Source organism: Triticum aestivum, chromosome 6A, assembly GCF_018294505.1.
Source record: "Triticum aestivum cultivar Chinese Spring chromosome 6A, IWGSC CS RefSeq v2.1, whole genome shotgun sequence".
Taxonomy (NCBI): Eukaryota; Viridiplantae; Streptophyta; class Magnoliopsida; order Poales; family Poaceae; genus Triticum; species Triticum aestivum.
In genome coordinates this window covers 111,071,398-111,084,106 of record NC_057809.1, presented here as the reverse complement: position 1 = coordinate 111,084,106, position 12,709 = coordinate 111,071,398, and the positions used below count along the sequence as shown (strand labels likewise).

The following is a 12,709-nucleotide window of genomic DNA, read 5'->3' as shown; positions in this document are numbered from 1 at the left end:
CGGCGAGCACGTATTCTTCGAAGATTACAACCCATATAACTCTGCTCGCATTAGGAAGAGGCATTTCTGGACTGCTAGTCAAGCCAATTTCTATTCCTCAGTGATGTTCAACAAGGAGAAGATCTTCTACCATGAGAATATTCCTCACGTGGATATGGAATCTCTGCCGTGCTTCGCACCAGTCCTCAGTGTTCTTCACGATGCTGGACTGCTCAACTTTTGCTCTGACATCTGCGATTGGAATGAAGAACTGATTCTTCAATTCTATGCAACGATGCACATCACTGGAGATGCTGAAGATGTGAATTCATGGGTGCTGGACTGGATGTCTGAAAACACTCACTACACTGCACCAGCCTCTGAATTGCTTCGTGCTCTACCACTCAGTCCTCCCTTGAGGAAGCTCGCTGCATCTACAGTGAACCTGAGCTCACACATCATTACATGCAGGTGCTGATGAAACCTTTGAAGCCAGGTCAAGCACCAAGAACCAAATTCCTCATGAAGGAATTGATGTACGTGCCCAGAACTGTCTATCGTATTCTTACGAGGACAACCAGTTCTATCAAAGGCCACGACTCATCTGATGAGGAAATTGTTGGCATCATGAAGAATCTGGTATTCAACATCGTTCATGGCATTCCTGTCAATTATCACGATTTCTTCATGAGGACTATGGCAAATGTTGCACTGTCTCTATTTGAGCTGAAGCCTTATGCACCTTGGATTATGAGATTCCTCAGGACAAGGTCTTCACTCAACTACAAAGCTGATTTCCAGAATCACCTCAGCTACTTACCCCCAATTGAAGTCCTCAAGCAGACATATTCCTCAGTTGATGGAAAGGGCAAGGCACCAGCTATAATAGATGAAGGCATTCGTCCATTGGATGGTCAGTTTCGCAAAGCTGCATCTTATTCCACCAAGTCCACTCCTCAAGCCACTGCTCCGCGCGTGATGACTGACCGTGAACTTCTGCTTAGTCTTCACCAGAAGGTGGATCGAAATCACAAATGGGTTAAGCGTCAGTTTGGTTCACTTCTTCACAACATGACTGCCACACACAATGCAGTGAACAAAAACCACTACTACCTCCATCAAGTCTTCGGTCGCACCTGGGTAATCCTGTCACATCTGTATGGTGAAGAAGATCTGAAGAACATGGGTCTAAATGAAGATTTTGACTAGTCTGCACCACCACCGAAGAAATTCAAGAAGGTCAAGGTTCCTTCTCTGGTGGCCAGCTCATATTCTTCATCGCGCAACACTGATGAAAATGAAGACTTGGACGACACTGCGGCAGGCCCTACTACAACAAACGACCCCAACAACGCTGGCGCTCCTTCATCAACTTGATATTCTTCAGGGGGGTTAGTCCTCATATTCGATCCTTTTGGTCATTTGATGACAAAGGGGGAGAATTTTGAGTTAGTCTTCAAGCGGGTCTTTCTATATGGGCGTTTTTTTGTTAAGTTATAACTCTCATTCTTCTGAGACTTTATTGGATCGAGTTGTAAACTTAAACCCGATGGTGCTCTGATACTTTTGATATGTTTTTCTGCATGCTTATTCCTCGTTAATATTATTGCACGCATGCTGAATTACATCAGTCGCCATATTTCATCATGCATTTCAAATTCTTCTCTGTTATATGTCAAATGCGTGTATGAATTACAAGATATAGGGGGAGATCTCCATGATTCAACTCTTCAAGTGTGCATTGCTTCAAAAGCAAATTCCTCACTATGCACATCTTCAGGGGGAGTTCTTCTATATCATGCAATCAAATTCCTCAATATCAGTAGTTACACTTCATATGTTTATCCCCGTTGAAAACTTAACCTATACTGTCATCAATCACCAAAAAGGGGGAGATTGTAAGTGCATCTAGTGCCCCTTAGTGATTTTGGTGTATTGAAGACTTATAGGTTAAGGAACTAATGCATTTGTGAGTGTACACAGGTCTATAAGCCTATGAGGAGTTTGATATTTACAGAGAAAGTCGACCCCTAAAAATGAAGTTCTTCGACTGAAGACTTTGAATCACTGAAGACTTTTTGAAGACTTTGAAAGTGAAGAAATTGGTGTGACCTTGAAGACTTGGTATTCGTTCGAGGAACATGAAGCGTGAAGACTTTTTGTTTTCGTAGTTTCATTTTCTCTTTCTTGAGTCATAGGAAACACCGTACTGTTAAAGGGGGTCGAGGAAATACTAAGGAAATTTTTTCATGTTATGCTCAACTCAAAATCCTACACCTACCAATCCCTTCGAGTGAAGCCATTGGAAATCTCATACAGTTCAGTCAATTTCTTCAATGACAGAGACGAAGTTCTTCTGGTCTCTGAGGAATTTGTCCTGACTGAGGAGTTAGGAATTCGCCAGTGCGGATTGCCTACACAGTGAGGAACATGATAGCCCTGAGGATTTTGCTACTCAAAATTTCGACCGTTGCTGTGCTATGCGCCAGCTATCCCAAAATATCTATCCACCTAACGGTCATATCATTGAAGGGCATTTATGTCTTATCATGTCGAGCTGTTCCCTAGGCTATAAATAGCCGCCTCCTACAACCACTAGTTGGTTGGCTGCTCCGAGAGAAACTGACACTTGTCATTTGAGAGCAACTCATCCTCTGAGGACTTTGAGCGAAAATGATCAAGTGAGGAAAAACCCAAAACCCAAACACCTACAAACCCCAAGTGATTGAGCATCACTAAGAGATTGATCCTGCGTGGATCCGACGCTTGTTACCTTTGAAGATTGTGCTTCTTCCAGACGGTTAGGCGTCATGGTCTAGAGCATCCAAGAGGAATTGTGGATTGCCGAGTGACCGAGTTTGTGAAGGTTTGGAAGTCGCCTGAAGACTTACCACGAGTGATTGGACGAGGTCTGTGTGACCTTAGTTCAAGGAGAATACGGTGAGGACTGGGTGTTCGGGACTGTGTGTCCTCGAGTTTAAATACTCAGCCGCTCCAACCAGACGTACAACTGAGATAGCAGTTGGAACTGGTCTACCAAATCATTGTCTTCACCAAGCTTACTGGTTCTATTTCCTCAACTCTTCCATTTCCTCATAACTGTGTTGTGTGCTTGTTCATATCTGTGTTTGAAGACTTTGACTGAAGACTTTCTCAATTTCCTCAGTTTAATTTCTTCAGTCTGTTTGTCTTCATCCCGTGTTATCCTGTGCTTACGCTTCTGTACTCTGTGCCTGTCTTCATTTCATCATGATGACTATGCTTGTATTCTGTTATGTTTACTTTTGAGTACTCATTCCGCTGCTAATAGTTCTTCGCTAAGGAATTTTCTCACCGGCAAATTCCTCAGTGAAGAATTTCATAAAAATCGCCTATTCACCCCCCCCCCCTCTAGTCGATATAACGCACTTTCAGATAGCTGACGGCAAGAGTTAATTTGATTAGCTGGCCGCCAAGAGTGCTTTGTTGCAGCTCCAAGAGAGGTCAGTTGTAGCGGCATGTCACGTGTGGGTTGATTTAAAAATGTTGTGAATTAAATCGCTGATAGTTATATGTGAAATTTTATAAATCTTTGAAATTGATTTTAAATTTGTAAATGTTTTTAAATCTATGAATATTTTCTAAATTCCCACGCATATAAAAAATAATGGGTTTTAAAAATCTTTTGATTTTTAAAAAATAAAAAATAAAACCAGCTTTTTATCAGTTTGCAGTAGGGTGAGCGCAAAAATATATTACTAAGCGAGCGAGTGGATCAAAGAGTCGAGCTGAGCGAGTGGGAGATTCATTGACCATCAATTCTACAATTTCATCGTGGAATATAAGCTCTTAAGAGGCTCACACAATGACCACCGGCTGACATCAAGGCCAAGATATGCAAGGATATCACAATCATGCGCTGAAGTACTCCAATTTACTCTCAGAACAAATATCGTCTTTTTGGGCACCTTGACACGATATGCAAATTAAAAACCATTCAGAACATAATTAAAAATCCAAGTCAATGCAGATAAAACCAAAAAATAATAATCAACTACAATAACCTGCTGGAAAAAAAACCGGCAAGTGAAAAATAGCGCGGCAAAGGGCGCGTTAGCCTCTACTTAGAGGTACGTATCCTCTTGCTGCTTATTGGATTCGTCTTTGTGATGCATGCATGTGGCCACAGATTGATCACGGATTGATTTCACCCCCCCTCTCTCCCACATTATATATGTGTTAGGACAAAATTATCCTTGGTAAATTTGTTTGTTCGTCGCAAATAAATCTGTGAGTCTATGAACGTAAGAGATACATGCAATCGAGAGAGAGATTGTTTTCTTTTTCTTGATACAAGGAGAGATACAGGAAATCAGGAGAGAGATACTTTCCTCTTTTTCTGGAGGGATGAAAAGGGAATTATGATGATTTACAAGAAATGCATCTTGTGTAATTTTATTAAAAAATAAATACACATTATATAAAGGAACGGAGGAAGTACGTGGCTACGTGATTGCATATACATTGATGAGAGAGTATGGCAGAATGAAGCATGCCGCACCGGTTTGACCATGGGGACCAAAAGATAATGACATCACCCTGATCCAGTAAGGATGCCCTACTTTATGCAATTTAGTTAAGCAGGGTTCCGTATGATTGATGAATACCGCATGTCCGCCTACGTATGCAGTGGTCTACATTTTTTCGTAAAACGTGGGGATATTTTGCAAGAGGAATTCCACACGCATAGAGTTGTGATAACTCAACGGATGAAACATTGAGGATCGAGGTGCAGGATAGGAATAACTGCAATCGACTGCTGACAAACTCTTCCTATACACACGCCTGGCACCAGCTGCATCTGATGTCCTCATATGTCATGCGGAATGCGCAACAGAACTGCTCAACCACACGGCCAAAGGGGTGCCAGACATAGACTTCGTCTGACTGCCCTTCTTCTCTATGAAAAAATCCTTAAGCTCCTCGACCTAAACCCCAACTCAATTGCAAGTTCCTTTGCTCTAAATAGCCATGCCAGAAGTTTCTAATCTCATTGTTCCACCGACTTCGTCGGAACAGAAGGGCCTTGAGCCACTCGGTCGACACCCCAACTCAATTATTGTAACCCTTGAAGCTTTCAATCTCGTCATTCCGCCGACTTGAACACCGTCCACCTGTGCTCCACACGAGGTACGTCATCGTACAGTTTGCACAACTGGGACCACATGCCAAGCTAAATGCAATTTTGTCGTCAAATTTACACTTTAAACTAATAAGTTTGTGGTGAAAGCAAGATCATAATTTTGGATATCGGTGCTACAAACAAATAAGATTGATCCAAAAGAAAAAAGAAAAAAGATTGTGAAATAAGTGAAGTGCTTTATTTTTCTTTTGAGAGAACTGTCGTATAGTGGAATTAGAGGACCGCAATTGGGGTAACCCATAAAACCAAACAATAATTAGGATGAACCCTAAGATGATTGAGTTTTAAATATATTTTTAGGTGTCCAAGCACATATCGATTTATTCTGCATCCATTCCAGCACATGGGCCCTTTGCTAGTAAATAGCAATGATAAGAGAATGTATAATGGAACGATGCAATTTTTATTTGGAAGATAGAACATTGTGTTTGCCGGTTTGATAAATAACTTTTCACAAAAATGTTTTGTAACTAAATCTTAATCACCACTTGTCTTGGAGATACATAAACACTTTTTTTAAGGAAAATATATACACTTTCTTTGCCAGCACTAAATAATTTGAAGAGAAGATTTTATTTTAGGCAATAGATTAGCTTCCTCTTTTTTTGTTTGTCCAAAGAAACTAGAGCGCGAAACATTGGCCTTGCCGGCCGATATATACATGGACGATGGACCAACGATGCCATAAAAACCATATCTCTTCTCCTTAATAAGGAACAATGCATGTATATATATAGAAGTAAATCAACCTTTTATATAATTCACCTCATGTATATACGTCCGCCGCCTTACATAATCCTTAATTGATGCACATATTGATATGCATTATTCCATATATGTCACCCACACGCATACCCCATGAAGTTCTATAAAAGGACTTGTTTTTTCGATTCGATGTAGTACACGTCCTTGATTTTCAGATATGGGTAGTCGCACGTGCTCCTCCGCCGTCGTGCTCGCCATCTCCGTCGTGGCGGTGCTTCTCAACGCGGACGTGGCGCTGTGCGGCTGCAGCTACAAGCGCTTCTTCGCGTTCGGTGACTCCCTCATCGACACCGGCAACTTCGTGTACACCATCGGCAACGGCCCGTCGCCACTCAAGGAGCTCCCCTTTGGCATGACCTTCTTCAAGCACCCCAGCGGCCGCATCTCCGACGGCCGTGTCGTCGTCGACTTCTATGGTGAGCCGCCGTCGCCATCATCGTTTACTGATATTTTGCCAAAGGCCTAAAGCGATGTGTGCATGCATGTTTCAGCGGAGGCGTTGGGCCTGCCGCTGCTGCCGCCCAGCATCCCGGAGGAGGCGACCGGGCAGTTCCCCACCGGCGCCAACTTCGCCGTGTTTGGCTCCACGGCGCTGCCGCCGGAGTACTTCAAGACCAAGTACAACTTCACAGTGAACCCGCCTTCCACCCTGGACCGGCAGCTCGCCTCCTTCAAGAAGGTCCTCGCGCGCATCGCTCCAGGGGACGGTGAGTAACATAGTACATGCATATCATATGCACGTGCATGCAATGCATGCGTCGTCTATTTCACGTTCGTACGTGTGGTTCAATAGATCTCGTCTTGTGCCTTGCAGTCGCCACGAGGGCTCTCCTGAACGAGTCCCTGGTGCTGGTGGGCGAGATCGGCGGGAACGACTACAACTTCTGGTTCGGCAACCCCAGTAAACCCCGCGAGACGCCGGAGGAGTACCTGCCCGACGTGGTCGCCCACATCGGCGCCGCCGTGCAGGAGGTGATCGACCTCGGCGCCAGGACGATCGTCGTCCCGGGCAACTTCCCCATCGGGTGCGTGCCGACCTACCTGAGCGCCCACCAGAGCAACGTCACGGCCGACTACGACGAGTTCCACTGCCTCAAGTGGTACAACGAGTTCTCCCAGAAGCACAACCGGGCGCTGCAGCAGGAGCTCGCCCGGCTCCGGTCGAAGAACCCCGGCGTCAAGGTCGTCTACGCCGACTACTACGGCGCCGCCATGCAGTTCGTCCAGAAGCCGCAGGCGTACGGCATCGCCGACCCGCTCGTCGCGTGCTGCGGCGGCAACGGGCCGTACCACACACCGGCGGGGCGTGCAACAACCAGACGAAGCTGTGGGGCAGCCCCGACGGGTTCGCCAGCTGGGACGGCCTGCACATGACGGAGAAGGCATACAAGATTGTCTCCGACGGCGTGCTGAACGGGCCGTTCGCCGACACCCCGCTGCTCCATCTTTGCTAGATGGGATTCTTGGTGATCCTAGATAATTCTTATTGGGATCGATTCGTATAGCTGCAGTATACATGATAATAAACTAGCACATATGCCCGCGCGTTGCAACGGGATACAAATCCTAACACAACACCCAGAGCAAATCTCAAACAGGTACGGTTACAAACATATGTTCCTTAGTGAGTGCCGTTTGTGTCCGGCAAAATCAGGATTGCACAAAGATCCTTCTTCATTAGGCACACACATCGTGCCATCTCTCGTTTGCTCTCATCCCGGCACATAACATTATCAGGCAAGAGTGTTAGACATTGGCGCCCAGCGAACAAAGTATCACCCATCACTTTCGATTTGACGACTTCGATTTTGCCGTAGATATCTACAAACGAAGTAATCCTTACAAAGGTGACACCGAGGACCACATAGCAAAAAATATATCTTGTATTGTGCAAGGTCATACAAACTATATACCTTAAAAATAATTGAAAGAAATGAAATCTCAATTAAAAAACAAATATACAGCACCTTAAAAGAAACAATGGTAATCTCATGCAAAAATAAAAAAATAATAGTTCGGTAACAGAACCAAATGATAACATGTGCGTATACGTAGAACAAGGATTTCTGGTTATATCTTGTCTTAGCGAGGCCTTGGCAATAATAATCCATGAACAAAAATGATCATCCATATTATTTATTTCCCATGAAGAAGCTTAGATTATAATAATGGTTCAAAATTGGTAAGCAATTAATTTGAGATTGTAATGTACATACAGAAAAATCCTTTCCTTACAATTGAAGCCTTGGCAATAATAATTCGACAAAGTGCATTGTCAACAAGAATAAGTAGGGGAAGGACCTAGGGAGAGAAAAAGTTAGTATGTACCATGCCGGACAGAGTAGTATAGTATCACCTATGTCTATGCCTTGTCTCCGTTGTTTTACACACATGGGCAGCTCTATACTATCTCTGAATATTAATTGTACCCAAGATCTGCACGGTGGCCTTCTTATTCTCTGAAATTGTTGCCTCTCTTCCGTTTCCCATGGATAATTGGGATCAATGCCTCGCCTCATTTCCCTGCTTTATCAATTGTTGATCAATGCCTCACTCCCTACTTATCAATTGCTCCGCTACCTATTTCATTTCTCAATCTATAAATTGAATGAACGCTTCATCCTCTGCTTTACAAATAGGTTCATGGTGTCAGTGATTCCCTACAAAAATGCTTGCATTACCGAACATATTTCATCTCATTACCAAGTGCTAGGTCAGACTGTCTTGTACTCCCTTCGTCCCAAAATTCTTGTCTTAAATTTGTCTAGATATGGACGTATCTAACACTAAAACGTAAGTAGATACATCCATACTTGAACAAATCTAAGACAAGAATTTTGGGACGGAGAGAGTACAAAGTTTGCATGCTACTCTTTGGCTGTGTGTCCAAGTACAGATTAATTAGGTCATATCACTCAATAATCAAATAAATTAGTGAAACATGTTGAATGGGAGAGAAGTACCACTAATCAAGGCAGAGGAAAGGCTTGGACAGCAGCGTCCTTGACAAGAAATCAACACAGCAAAGCTTATGCAGGATCACTGCATCCGTGTGCCCGCTAATTGCAGTGTGCCCTTCGCTGCAGCCTACAGTGACCTCCAGGACACGGAGGGCTATCTCCCTATCTATATTGTCATAACTTTCAGATATCAAAATCCTTGAATAACATGAAGACATGACATCCAAGATAATCATTGAAAAAGTATTACTATGATCTTATTTCTGCATGTAGTCCTTTCTACATGAACAACATTTGACAGGAGAATAACTATAGTAAAATCGTATATAAATCATCAAATGGTTTTGTTTTTGTGATGAGGTCATTATGTGGACAGGAGAGCCTTGGTTTCAGACTCATGATGCAACCTCCAAGCCATGTTATCCTACTTCTGAATTTATTGGACATACATATACTAAGTAGCTTCCCTGACCAAATCTTGACTTGAGGAAAGAGAGCATGCACATAGCTCATTATGCAAGAAAGCATCTGAAGAAGTACAGTACGCAACCTATTGACCCTCATCAAGAGCAGCTACCTTAAAATATTTCATGGCCTTAGAAAAGAGATCACGCACACACCCCTCAGTATGCAGGAAATGCATAAAAAATAGCATGCAAGCAAATTTACTATGTGCACAAAATCAGTTTGTTCCACTTTCTTACTGCAGCAGTAAATGAACCGACTTCTTCTTATAACCACCATCATATTATGAATCTACCTCTTTGCTTGATAGCAAATTATCGACATATCCATTACTTCAATATTTTTATCACAGATACATAAGTTTCGAAACATTGATTAATGCACCATCAGAAAAGAGCATATGTTCATTACCGGTTGAACATGAGAAATATTTGTACAAAACACATGTATCATAAAGCCAGAACAATATACTCACTCATGTCAAATCATAAATCTTGGTATTGGATCTCCCCCTGCCCTACAAAATCAAATGAACTTGGATTAGAAAACTGCTACTATTTGACACGAATTAATCAGCAAACAGTCTAACTTCTTAGCATAAACCCAGTACTGCAGCCTCATATGCTCACCAGATTGATAAAACTGTTCATTACCGGTTGAACATGAGAAATATTTGTACAAAACACATGTATCATAAAGTTATTATTCGAGTTTATTATTCAAATTAATGAAAGACAAAAACATGCACACAAAAGATCAATGGACAATAGAGCAAATTTTAAAAAGGATTTGTGCATGAGCCGGTGAAATCCATTTTTTTGAGCCGGTGAAATCTGTTTTTTTAGGAAAACTCTTCGTATCGTGCCTTTCTGAAACCCACTTACGTGTATGTGTTCTGAACCAGACCGTCGCGCGTCGCGTCTTCTCCAGAACGCTCTTTCCATTCCCCTGGTCTCTCTCTCTCTCTCTCTCTCTCTCTCTCTCTCTCTCACCACCAATGAAGCACACCGCCACCATCATGGATGTCCGCTGCCCCTGTTGTTGGGCTGCAAGCACGCCCTACGCCTCTCACCCTGGCTTCTCCTCTCTATCTCTCTCTTCACGTTTTTTGCAACATGATCTTTGTTGTAATTTTTTTGCAACTATAGTCTTGTTGCAGGAATAGGGATACAGAGAAGATGTCAAAAACGTTGTTGCAAACTTTGCAACAACGATCTTGTTGCAGGAATACAGAGAACAAATCGGAGATGCCCGTAATGCAAAAAAAATATTCGGTCATGTTGCAGTTTATTTTTCTGCAACACGATCTATGTTGCAAAAAAAAAATCCTGCAACACAGCCTATGTTACAAAAAAAAACCGCAACATAATCTGTGTTGCAAATATTTTCCGCAACAAAACCTCTGTTGCAAAGTGGAGGAAAACGTGGGGCTGATCAATTGTGTTAGATCTGACGGCTCGCGAGGCGGCGGATCTTTTTAAAATATCCGCCGGTCGACGCGTAGCAGGCCCCTTTTTTTAGCAACGTGAAATATGTTTACCAGATAAAAGGCGAGGCCCGACGATAAGTCAATGACACCCTCGCAGACCTAAAGGCCACGAGAAACAACACAACACAACATATGGTCACCGTATAGCGACCAAACAAGTACCCCTGAGTTTCGCGGACGCTCACGGCTCGGGGTTCCTATGCGGCGCGTAGGTCGCCGCTAGCGAGTGGGCGCTTACCCCCCAGAACGTCCACAGCTTTTTGGGCCGGCCCATATAGGGATTCGTCCCCACCGGTTTTGGGAAGGTTCTAGAACCTTCCCAAAACCGGTTTTTTCTTGTTTATTTTTACCGGTTTTTTATTTTGTATTACCTTTTTCTTTTTACCTTTTCTGATTAATTTGTTTCTTTTTCTCTTTTCTTTAATGTCCTGTTTCTCTTTTTCTGAAATCGTGAACTATTTTTTTGAAATCTTGAACATTTTTATTTTTTCTCTTTTCTTTAATGTTCTGTTTCTCTTTTTTTTTTGAAATCATGAACATTTTTTCAAATCGTGAACATTTTTCTTGTTCTCTTTTCTTTAATGTTCTGTTTCTCTTTTTTTGAAATCGTGGACATTTTTTTTGAAATCGTGAATATTTTTCTAAAATTGTGCACATTTTCTGAAATCATAATTTGTTTTTGAAATTATAAACATTTTTTGAATAGACTAACATTATTTTTGAAATTGCGAACATTTCTTGATTCCTTGAGAATTTATCATTTCCTGAAAAAAATTCAAATTGTGAACAATTTATGAATTCACGAATAATTGGACAATTTGTAACTTTTTCTGAAATACTAATTATATTTAAAAACAAAATAAAGCTGAAAACAGAAAAAAGGCTAAAAAAACAAGGGGCTCCCCGCCCTACACATGGGCCGGTCCATGATGGCGAGCGGGGGAGCAGGGCTCCCGTGGCTGCGGGCGCGTACCGCGCTGTATAGACGCTCCCCTCATGGCTCCTATTTAGCTCGTAGGTCGCTGGATAGAAACCAGACGTTTGCTACGTCCCATATTCGGCGGCCCAAATAGCCTTGTATGAAAGACTTGCTATTCCGGTTTGGGAAGTTATAGAATTTTCCAGTTTCTGTTCTTTCAAAAAAAAATCTAGTTTTTTTCATTTTAGTTTGTTCTTTTATTTTTATTTTTATTCCATCTCTTCCGTTTGGCAAACATTTATTGAATTCACGTATATTTCTTGAAATAGTGAATATTTTGAATTGGAGAACAATTTTAGAAAATCATGTACATTTTTCTCAAACTTGGAAACATTCTTTCACAAGTCGTGAACAGATGTTGAACTCACGAGTATTTTTTGACTTCGTGAACATATTTTTATTTCACGAATAGTTTTTTGATATTCTTGACAAAATTTCAAAGATTTTTGAAAATTAGTGAACATTGTTTGAACTCACAAACTAAATTTTAAATTCGTGAAAATGATTTTGTTTTTTCACAAAAAAATCAAACTCGTGAAAAATTTATAAGTTCTTGAAATTTTTCATAATTTAGAAAATATTTTTGAAATACGTCAAAAATATTAATTTTGTGAACATTTTTTAATCGATGAACACCTTTAGAAATTTGGGAATTTTTTTTAAATAAGTATGAATATATTTTGAATTATTTAATATTTATCAAATTTTAAAATAATTTTTGCAATTTGTGAATAATTTTCTAATCAACAATGATTTTTTAATCGATGAAAACTTTTTAATTTTTGCAACAATTTTTAGAAAAATCTGAAGTTTTTTTTAGTTTGTTAACATTTTTTAAATTTTGCAAACATATTTTAAATTCATGAAAAAATTATAACTTTGGAAATTTC

General features: G+C 41.3%; 1 long non-coding RNA gene and 1 pseudogene across 1 annotated transcript; one reads left to right on the top strand and one right to left on the bottom strand.

The window, feature by feature from the left end:
- The window catches only part of LOC123129523 (GDSL esterase/lipase At1g28600-like), a 36,172-nt pseudogene extending 28,792 nt beyond the window's left edge, over positions 1-7,380 (top strand).
- Positions 7,381-8,139: 759 nt separating this feature from the next.
- LOC123130428 (uncharacterized) lies at positions 8,140-9,988 on the bottom strand. The gene is made up of 2 exons (XR_006463826.1): positions 9,827-9,988; positions 8,140-9,052 (listed from the first exon to the last, which is right to left on the bottom strand). It is a non-coding gene; the product is annotated as an uncharacterized lncRNA (long non-coding RNA).
- Between the last annotated feature and the right edge of the window lie 2,721 nt (positions 9,989-12,709).